Below are 12,136 nucleotides of genomic sequence, written 5' to 3'. Positions count from 1 at the left end.
GGAGAGGAGTCCCAGGACTGCTTGTTCCAAGCATTCACTGTGGCTTCCTCTCGTGGTAGACAAGCTTCGTCAACCACAAAAAGAGACTTCTGCTCCCGTCGGCATCTCAACACCAAAGAGTTGGAGGGTTACCAATCAGCTGAGGAGAGTGGGGAGGAGAGGGAGATAGAATTGGACACCCCACCCCTCTACACAGGTGTTTTGCGCTATGAAACACCTGTGTACGAGCGCGATACAAATAAAATATCATATCATATCAAACTAATTAAAAGTGTGTCACGGCTTTACGACATCTTCGGACAGGTGCAGTGTTCGGAGGGCACAGGAGATCAGATGTGCATGCATGCAGCTGTCCACAGGACAGGGGTGGGACCAAGGACAATATAATGGTGCATCATGACTTTGCGGACATGTCCGGACAGGCGCGCTGTTCAGGGGCACCTCCATTTTGGTTGCGGACAGCCTCGGACAGGTGTGTTGTTCGGCGTGCACCTCCATTTTGTTTACGACAGCTCAAACAGTCAACTGGTGCTGTAAATGTGAAGGCAGTGGGACATGGCGTGCGGTACTGTGGGAGATGGCAGCATTGAATCCTCCATCTCAGGGCCTCAACTGTTGATCCTGTGAGAACCTCAAGCTTTTCTGGATGAATCTCCAGAAAGGTTCCAAACATTTGTGGGACCCTGAACCACTTGTCATGGTTCATTTTGTTTATCCATGAACTAGCTCACCCAGGCTTTGCTACAGGTATGCCAAAGCACTGTGGCAAGACTGATGTGTCGCCTGAAAAGAAGGGTCCACTTTTCAGCAGCATATTAATTTTGTCATTGGTTCATTGCAAAGTGTCAATTTCAAGGTTAAATGTGTTTAGCACCATTTGCAACCTTATACTCAGCATGTAAACTTACACTCAGCAAATGTTCTATGTTATATTTCTGGGATATATGTATATTCTAATCAAGAGCATCAATGTTAGTCTGCCGCACTAGATTACTCTATAAGGGCAAACACAACCAACATCAGTAGCACCTCTGGCTTCTGAGCTGTTACCGTAATAATAATCATTACATTCTTTTTGAATTAGCTGATAACTTTGTTTTATAAGTACAATAAATGATTTTCAAGGATAAACTTGCGTATCAAAGGGGAAAGGAGCTCATTTTAAATGTATGCTTACACACTGTACACATTTATCATTTTTTCTGTAAGTATTTATACTATGGGAACCTCAACCAAAGACGACAGAGCGCAGAACAACACAAAATCAATAAGTTGAAATCTTGAAAACAATTGAACCAGTTAAAGTACGCTCAATCAGAAAACAAGAAGGGAACTAGGCGCAACGTAAGGGGCAGCAAGTTCCAAAATCTTCACAGCACCACTGAGAGAGCCTGTTTAGATGGTTGATACGTTCACACTCGCAGAATGTTAAGAAATAATAATGCGCCTCATTCCGAGATTGGAGGTAGTCATGGCGCTATTTGTGCCATGACTGCCTTCAATAACGGTACCGGTCCCGTTCAATGGCGACTTACCGGTGTAGTCCGACCTTTGCGGGCACAATGGGAATGGGGAAGTAGCTAATAACGGTACCGTTATTGGCTATGATTTCCCTTAACGGGTCCCGTCCATAACGCCTGGTCAAACCAGGTGTTAAAGGTGGGACCCGCTAAGGGAACTCGTAGTAGGACAGTAAGGGATTACCGGCACCGGTGCCCTTACCCGTGCCCGGTATCCCTTACCGCCCTACTCATAATGAGGAATGTCTTTGCTATGGGTAAATCTAGAACCATCAGCGTTTTTGAAACGTTTCAGCTCAGTAATGTGGCTGTCATGAAATAAGAGCCCTGTGGCCTTTGAGGGATATCTTGATGTGGTAGAACCCTCATTTGCACGTTCCTTAACCCTCAAGATCATGCTAGGAACACTTACATGGTCTTCCTTCATGAAGAATTGAGCATGACCTCCTAAACATTTCTGCCTATATTGCGTAAGAACATATTGGGCTTTACAGTATTTATTTTTCTGTTGCCCCTACCCGATGACCGAAAGGTGTAGCCTGAAACGGGTTTCACAAGAGATTGGGAAGCGAAGCCGAAGGGAGGCTGAATGTATCTGTGAATTGACTAATTGTCCTCTTGTGACCTTTAGTGCTGCAAGTTTCCAATGTAAACCCTGGTAAAGCAGTACAAAATGTATTATTACATTGAATTTAGGGGAAGCCAGGCTATATTTCTTATGCACTCTCAATCTTGTTACATTAGAATGTGGTTTAATATTTGCTGACGATTTTAAGAATTAAAATATATCGTTTTTTGGATTGATAAATGAAATGTGTCTTGATTATGAGACAAAAACGTTGAATAAAAGAGAATTTGAATTCCAATGGCAGATAATGTAGAAATTACAAAATTGTTTTATTCTAGTCATGCTTCCATTTTCCAGTCAGGAGCCGGGCAGCTGCATGCAAAGCAAACATAAAGGGTCAAAGAGCAATACTAGAAGCTTCTGCTAGAACAGCATTCCCCTGTGAGACAGCTAGTGCTTGGGTGACTGAATGGAAAATCCCATTTGGAGTCTGAGACTTCATAACGAAAGTCCAAGATTTTACATCCGGAGCAAGGCTGTGTAATAACTGGCAAGAAGAGGTTGCCAGGACGAGGCTTCAGTTTTTTACCACGAGTTGCAAACAAAACAAGTTATGTTTTGCACTGTCACATTCCATATTGACATGCCATCCAACTCTTAATTTCGGACAAGCAAGCCTTTAAGTTATGATGGTCATCATCCGATAAAACTCGAACACAAAGTTTGATAACATTGGAGTTTAGGAAATGAAAATTGCAACAAAATGGAGCCTTGTGGGACACCACATGTCAGTGGGAGACTTCCTTTTGCTGGCACAGTACAACTCACACCTGCACATTTCTTTCTATGGCTGCATACCATGGAAGTCATTTTTAATAGTCATTTTTAATAGTATTAATTGCCATCCTATATCTTTTGCTGGTGTAGTAAAAATGCAAGGACTAATTCAGTTTAAGTTTAGGTAGCACAATATGTTTTTGAGATCAGTCTCAAAACCATGTCATAATTGTGTCTACATATATGTTTTCTGAATATGTCTCTAGTGTAACAGAGACTTGTTACTACAGTTTACTTTCATTCAAGAATATTCAGTGTATTGTATTATAGCAATAACATCCGAGTTGGCGGACTGGGACAAAAGCTTTCAGCACCCCATGCATTAAAAGAAATACTCACCTAAGATGGCTGCCATGGAAAATGTAGGTGCGGCTCCATGTAGAACCCCAATTCCATTTCCAGGACAACCCAGGATGTGGGAGAATTGGCGACGGGGGGGGCTCTGTTGCCAAAGGAATCATGTATGAGGGTTGGGGTTGTGGGGGGGAAGCGGCCGAGAATGTGGGAAGTGGGGTTTGGGGAGAAAATGGCAGGACAGATGCTAGCAGCTTCCACCTTTCTCGGAATGCGGGCTGGGATCAAGGGATTCAGCCCACAATCAGAAAAAGCTGATTGGCTGCAGTGCCCGTCTTGGGTGCTAACATAAGGTAGGTAGTAGCTACCATTTAATTATTCTAATGTTTACAATTCTTTTTTTCTTAACGTTTATTTTGTATTAGTTACATTGATTGAATTCTCTTAGCTGTTTCTTGCATCATCCAACATCTCCTGCATTGTCAACTCTTGAACTTGGACACAACATAGAATAATGTGATTATGTTGGAAATAGACCATTAAACCATTAATCTCTCTTCTACTTCTACCAGGCACATGACTTACCAACAATATGGTGTCTTACATGATCATGTTCAATTCATTATGTTGCCATTCCATCTTTTGTCTGTATTCAGTTACAAAATACAGCGAACATTAACTAAAATTACATTATAAACTGTTTAATGCAAGTATTTCTAAGGTTAGGATTTACACGTGCCGGCTAGTTTGAACGTTTTCTGGACAAGTGTTTGTCATTAGTGCATTCTGTACTAAATTAACAATGATGACTCCTTTATATGGTTCTAAAAATGAACAAAAAAATCAACAGTAAACATGGTTGGGGTGTGTGTGTGTGTGTTGTAATCTAGCGCATCTGCTAAAAATGCCTCTTGCTCCGGAGTCAGCATAATAATATAGCGTGATATATCGCCATTCTGTGGTATGTGGCATAACATACTAAATGAATAAGATATACGCATGTTTAAGATTGTTCTCGTTGTTGCTTTAGGCCCATATATGCCTTTAATGAACGGTGTTTTGTGCAATATGTCTTTCTTTTGTAATGGACCAAAACAGCATTACCTGCTCCGTTTCCTGGTTCTATGTAGTCGGATTTAAGCACATGCCAATTTGTCATGATTTTCAAAGTTTACCCATGCGCAAATCTCACAGTCAGAAAAATATGGTGTCATGGATCATTAGCCTTCATTCAGGAAGCAGAAAGCAATCATGTCCATAAGGATGAAACATCATTGTTTTCACTATCCTGGAAATGGATCGGTGACCCCGAAAAAGGTGATTTTCTCCTCATGTAAACCCGGCTCAAAAATGAATTCCGAAAATGGTGACAAATCACTTTGTTGTCGAAGGCATTAATCTTAGCCATGGCGATGGAGCCGCCGCATTTTGGACAGAATATGTGTGCCGCGCAACGAAGGCCAAAACACATTGGGTACATATCGTTTATGCGGTCCATCTCTGATGGAATAAAACGAAAAAAAAGACTGCGAAAGGAGGTTGGCCATTATTTGAGGCAAAATAAGTAATTTCTAAAAAGGACAGAGGTGGCAGAAAGCCAACATTTGCTCACAATCACATTGAACAAATAATTACGAACCACGACAGCAATATATTCATCAGTGCATAATCATTCTTATGTGTGATCCCCAACCAATAGGAGCAGGCCACCTGTGGAACACGTAATGGCAGCAAAAGTGGGTTACGGCCAGAACCTAGAAAAAAAGGCTATGGCACCAGCCTCAGTGTTTCCCTGCTGGAAGGTGTTCACTTCATTTATGCTTGAAAGAAAGGTAACAATTGCTAATTTTTGTGTGTTTGAAGCTCGGGAGAATTTGGACAGAAACAGATGGACAGGGAGGCATTCTATTACGTAAGCAGTATTCGGTGTCTTTACTTGTATCTAAAGTAAAGTGTTCATATCTTTTAGTTGAAGGGTGGGAGTTTTGTTTAAAGCAATACACCATTGCCAAATATTGAAAGACATTTACAATAGAGTGTAGAGAATTATTGGTTCTATTTAGTGAAAGTGTATTGTTAATAGAATCCATAAGTAAGAGGGTTCTGGGATTTTCTCTCTACCGCCCTATATACATGGTTTCGGTCTCAACCAGAGTCTTCAGCTCACCATCTTTTCACAGAAGATAAATGTCCACTACATTTAGGTCAGTCCAGCACCGAAATTCCAAGCAATTTTCTTCTGAACAAGAGTACCAACAGCAACGCCAGACACATGTTTCAACCTGGTTGGGCCTCGTTAGTGAGGTGGAGCTGTCCCTCTCTAAGAACAGTGAGCAAGGGCTCCACGTCTGGAATACCCTAGTAACTTAGGGTGAAAATCCAAAGCTACTTAACATGCATAAGTAAGGGGGTTCTGGGAGTGTCTCTCTACCGACCTCTATCCCGGGTTTGAGTCTCAACCAGAGTCTTCAGCTCACCATCCTTTCATAGAAGAGAAATGTCCACTACATATTAGTCTTTGTCCTGCCCAAGGGCAGTCCAGCACCAAAATGCCAGGCAATTCCCTTCTGAACAAGAGTAACAACAGAAACCCCAGACACGTGTTTCAGTCTGGATGGTACTGTTCTGTGAAAGGATGGTGAGCTGAAGACTCTGGTTGAGACTCAAACCCAGGATATAGGCTGATAGAGAGAAACTCCCAGAATCCCCCTTACTTATGTATTGTTAATATAATCCAGCATGGTCCCATTCCAAAGAACCAATGCCCGAACAGAATTAAGTAAAGCAATATGAACTGCATTTAAGTGTTCATGCCCAAATGAATAAACAGAGCAGTGGTCTACTGTAAACCTTCTCAGTTCTTTTAACGGTTTAACGTGGTTTAATCAAAAGAAATAAACATGGTTATATACTTCGTGGTAAAGTCATTTGATTTGTTTATTCTCGCATGGAGGGTGCACCTCCAACCCCCGCCCCCCCACTACCCACCCTCACCTCTCTATACCCCTACTCATCTACAAATATATATATGTGTACACACAAAGTAAATTACCACATACTAATTTATGTTGATGAAACCACAGTACACGTTTTTAAGCATCAGTTTCCAGCAAGTGCAGTCTGATGCTGAAGAACTTCAAAGATGGCTGTGTTGGGTCATATTCTTTCCTGAGCATTTTTAGCAGCGGCCACCCCCCCACACCCTCTAATTCCCCGCTCCTCGATTGAGACCGTCAAACAGTAACTGTTAAGTTGGCTCAACTATGCTACTGAGAGGCTGTTTCACCCATGCCAAAACTGTCATGGGCAGAATTAGAAGAGGACACATCTTCGTGCAAGAAATATGCACATGTATGCTTTACAAAATCATCCGATATATGTGTTTCACATTGATGTATTTTCTCAGAGAGGCAGACATGACTTTTTACAGGATGATACTGTATTTTTTAAAACAAATGCAATCTTTATTACCACAGCACAGAACAAGATGCCAAAAGTGCCCACTACAAATATCACATCATAATACAAGTCTTTTTTCCATTTATTGCACCCCTACCACTCACCACGTTAACAGTTTTAACATCACCTGAGACCTTCTGATTCATGAGAGCAAAGCATGCACATATATACATGCAGTTCAGAAGACAAACGATCAATCCCCACAGACGCACTCCTCTCACCCCCCATCCTGTTCATGCATGTCACAATCTATGAGCAGGGAATCAACCCTGGCCTTGCACCACCCCGCTGTGACTAAACACCCCAATTATACTCTTGCATGCTCCATATTTTCACAATAATGGTGGCCATTCCATCTCCCTAGAAGACCTCCGGTCGTGAAGATAACTCGTGATGATCTCTCTACAATGGTTCATCTTGCAACAAAGCATCATGTTCACTAGACAGTTCTCCATTAATAAATAGTCTATCCCCTCTAAATTTTTGTGCAGAGTAGAATACAAAGTACATCTCCTCCCCCAGGGGTGAGCATTCCTCCAAATATCGGACACGACCCTAGCTCTCAGGATGCATCCAAAGCCCCCTCCCTGTTCTGGCATGAGCTCCCCCCTAGGCTCATTTAGTGAACATCTATCCAGATCCCTATACACTAACAAGTTTAAGCCCCATCTACAATTATCACATCTCCACCCACTGCCAACACAGTGTCCAATGCCTGTTGACAGAAAGGCAGCGGCCTGTTGTTTGGACATTAGACTGAGGCTAACACTACCTGTATCCCTGCCAATTTTACCTGAATCACTAGGAGACGCCCATCCTGTCACCTTGTGACCTCCCAATTAAGTAAACAAAGCCTTTATTCGAGTACAATCCCAACACCACCCCTCTTAACCTGCCCGGATGCCCAGAACTACCACACCCACCTGTCCACCTTTCACTTGCCTCTCCTCCTCCACCCTCAGTCAGGTCTCTTGCAATATAAGATACCCAAGCCAGCTCTTGAAAGCTCTTGTGAAACCAGGGCTCTCTTTGTAGGAGAGTTAAATCCCTTGATGTTGAGGTTTCCCACTCTTAGCAGCCCATCAAACAGTGTGTGCCTTCCACTTGCCACATCAATTCCCTCAAGCACTATCTCCCCCGAAAAACATCTCTGTCTCTGAACTCCCATCAGTCCATGTAAACCTCCCACATCCCACTCCCTCAATTCAAACAATAACATCACTCTCAAACAAAACATGTCCAGCAAAATCCCTGAGACGGCCAACATCAAAAGTGTCCCCCAGGGCATTACTCCCTCCCTTGCCTTTATCCCATGGCCCCGTAATCAATGGCCACACACGTGAGCACCTTGGACTTCTCAAACCCCTCTCATTCTGTCCATCATATCACCATGGTCTCATGAATTTCCTGCCTCTCATGCCTTTTTTCCATTGTGCCAGTCCCTGCAATCTTTTGCGCCTGGAAAACTCCAATTGGGCCCCCTTGGTACATCAAGTCTTGCATAGACCCATCTTGAGCAAACACCTCCAACTTCTTCGTTCAGTGCTGAAATCAGACCACTGCTAAACAAGGGCCCTTGCGTAGGCCTTCCCTCCTCTGTGAACCCTCTTCAGTCGGACTTCCTTTCCTCCTTCCTTCTCAGACAGGTTCTTGATGATCTACCCTATCCACACCTCCACATCACTGGGAGATTCCCTGTCACTCTCCTTTAGACCAAGGACACATAGGTTGTTTCTTCATTCACGGTTCTTTAAGTCATCGATCTTCAAAAGAACTTGCTCCTCCCTCACTTCTTTCTCAGTCATCCTCCCATCCAAACTCCTTTCAACTAAATCCACGCTCAATTGGTTATTTTCCAGTTCTTCCATTTTAGCCTCAATCATCTCAACCTGCCCTTTGAGGTTGGCTATCGAGGCCTGTATATGCCCCTGCAATATTTTGATCTCCACCAGGATGTCCCCTATGTTGTCCTCCTTCTCTAGGTTGGAGGGCATCTCAGCAAACAAGTTTTCCCCCTTCACCATTTTTGATGGTGATCGTTTGAAACGCTGTAACACAACAATAGAGGCCTCCTGGTCTGCCACCTCGCAATGTTCCAGTGCCACTAGGTTCCCTAGAATGCCGGTCCCGTACCACTTCCAACACATTGGGCCTGAGGGCTCATCCAGATCCCAGGAAGATCAGGAGCCTCCAGAAACCTTATGCCTGGGCCCTCAAATCTCCTTTGTAGTCAATGTACAAGTGTGCTATACCACACTTGTTTCCACTCTGTCCTCAGCATGTCATACACGACCTGCCAGGACAAATGTCTCGGGTCTGACTCCCACAGGCAGCCAGCCTCTACACCATACCTCCAACCCGCTGGCCTCAAACACAGTTACCTATTTACACCTGATTTCTGTACTGTAATACCACCCCACGCACACTGTGCAATGCCCTCTATTCCTTACCGATCCTGCACCATGGGAAGCGATTCACACCAGGCCAGCTGCTGAATCCCTCTTCAGTCTTCAGCCAGTCCCCCACTGGTCCCTTCCTCCATGCCTGTTCTTTGTACTGCAACTCCCACTCTGTCTGGCCACACAAGGACCCTAAACCTCACTTGGGCTCTATCCTAGAGGCTATCCTCTATTCCAACAACACCGAAACATTTGATGTTTCAGGGAGGGGTATAAAGCACTGCAGGTGAGAGGTCATTCTTTTCTAACCCTTGTTGTAACACCAGGCCACTCTGGGCCTTCTCAATTCCTTCCTTGATACAGGGATGGACAGGAGCCACGCTTTACATGAACATCTTGGTCCGCGCCCCGTAATAGTCTTGATACTGTATCTTAATCCAAGATAAAATAATAATCTACACCTGAATTGTGTTTATAAATTATTAGCCGAAGAACATATAAAGACTTGAAAAAAAAATGTTCACCTAAATGTGAAAGTAGAATAATCTATTTGATCCAAGTCCCACATGGCACAACGTTACCTAGTATCATTCACTGGAAGTGCACCTCACTAAGGCATTGTGGTTAAGCAGATTTTCCCAAATGCAAGGCTTTTGCTCCATAAAACTGCTGACCCTACTGTCTATTGTTAAACTGTTCGCTTGACGAGGACCTAAAGGATGAAAACTCCTCTACCGCCCTCTGGGGAGACCTAATGGTTTTTCCCCCCAGATACTGATGGACAAGGTGTGCCTTTTTGCTCTCTCATTACTTATAGTCTAACACTATCCTATCCCTACTCTTCCCCCTCTCATCCTCACCTCCACTTCTACTTACCTCTTTTTTCTTTCCCCTACTCTCTCTCCTGCCTCCTACTCTCTACTATTTGTCTCTCTCTCTTTGTGCTTTCTGTCCCTCCACTCTTCCTCATGCTTCTATTGTCACACACCCTCTTACTCTCAACTACCACTCCCTAGGTATTCCTCACCTTCTCTCTTAATTTGCTCTCTCTGATGTTTCTCTCTCCATCTCTCTTCTATCTCACTCTCCTATTAGCCTTCTCTCCTCACTACCTCTCACTCTCTCTGTGGCTGACCGATGTTTCTGACTTTCCTCCTATTCTCCAACCTTCACCATCTACCCCTGTCCGCTGTCTCTTTCACACTCATGTCCACTCTCTTAGATTTACTTGCACTGTGTCTCTAGATCAATCTCTCCTTCTACTCCCACTATACTCACACTCTCTCCTACCATCCACTATTTCTCTCTCTCTCCAATTATAACACTCACTCTCACCATGGTCACTCCCCTCTCCAACTCTTGGTCCCACTCTCTCACAAACACAATTCCTCGCCTGCACTCTATTTAACAATCTTCAACAAGTCACCAGTACTCTGGTCCAATTTCCATTCTCTTCCCGGTCTCCCACTCTACCAATTTTCCTTATAGTCTCACCCAAATGCCCTTCTTTCTGCTCTGGCTGTGCAGGCTTTTGATACCCCAGCCTTCTGCCCTGGTCACTTCCTTATCCTTCAATTGGTCCTTGACCCCACCTGACCTCTCAGACCAACCTGTTTCTTCCTTTTCCCCAGGGGTCAGTTCCAAATGTCCACATTCATTAAGAACCCCTGTTAACCCCACCCCTTCTCCCAGTGTGAATGTTTGCAGGGTTTCAGTGGCTGTGTCATCTCTTTGTTAGCCAATTCCACCTGTTTTGTTGTCCCAGGAAGATATGTGGCTACTGGCTATCCACTGGAATTTTGCCTCACAGAGATTCTGGCTGGAGATGAATGGCACTTCGGCACTTTTGATTCTGAAAGAAAGCAAAGAGAGATTCATCCTCTTACGAGTCTGCAAGGCATGGTGCAATATTCAGTGGTACCAAGGTCACAGGTATTTTTGACAAAATCCATGGGTTCAGGGAGTGGATCCCTCCCAAATCCATTGCTGTCCGTCTGGGGTGGACAGTCCCTGGCATACGCCATTGTAGGCCACCAGCTCCAGGTTGGGACTACTCCCAGTTCACCCTGACAAGTCCCTGACCCTGTCACATAGCCCCATTGCTTCTTCTAAACACCCCCTTACACTTTCTGGCTAACTACATTCTACATTGGGCTATTCGAACATGTCAACATAAATGGAAATAAAAAAACGGATGTCAAAAAATGGCAAACTGTGCTGATCCTTTTATGTGGAAAGCAGATTACTTAGTGAAGGGAGAATAAGAGACCGATAGAGGCTGTTTCAAGCTTAAGTGAGAGAAGCGCTCTAAAAATCCATCATATTAGTTATGATTGCTGCCTCTTACTCATTGCCATGACAAGGGTGCACCTGCACACCTGAGAGATAACTCTTCACACATTGCGCCTTTGAATGAATTGCACCCAAAGACTGGGTTTTTACCAATGTCAAGGAAAACAAGGGTTGCTGAATGTACTGGTTTAAAATGGAACTTCTTTCATAAAATTGCAAAAAGTCCTGAATCTTTTGAAAATATAATACTGTTAATTGGACGACACAGACTATGATACATTTTTAAATAATAAAACTACGGTGGTATGATGTTATCAAGTGTTCTGAATGGCACTCTCATGTGTTTCATACTGCATATCAAATGAAGGAAATTAATCATCATCATTCATTCAGAGTTTTTAATGTATCGGTTTATTTCACCAACTGTCAGATTATTGTACAAAACGTGTTGTACTATAGTTGACATAGATAGTATACTACAGTGTAAATATTAAGAAAAGCAGTGATTATAGATGATCAAATAAATAAATTCAACCCACACAAAATAGTGTGCGCTAAACCCAGAGGCATCAAGGTGCTGTTGCAATACTAGTTACACATACAACAGATATAGATTCAGCAATCAGGGCATAAAATCAGCATAGTGCCATGTGCAATTGGTGTTTGGGTCAGCCGGATTGTGTGCTGACTTCAAGCTGACCTGGGTTTCAACTCGGGGCAATATATCCCTTGCACCTTTGGGAGTATTCTATGCAAGAGTATTAGAA

Source organism: Ambystoma mexicanum, chromosome 1q (assembly GCF_040938575.1).
Source record: "Ambystoma mexicanum isolate Mex_15411 chromosome 1q, UKY_AmexF1_1, whole genome shotgun sequence".
In the NCBI taxonomy this organism is placed as follows: Eukaryota; Metazoa; Chordata; class Amphibia; order Caudata; family Ambystomatidae; genus Ambystoma; species Ambystoma mexicanum.
The sequence above is the reverse complement of the archived record's forward strand: the minus strand, read 5'-3'. Positions refer to the sequence as shown.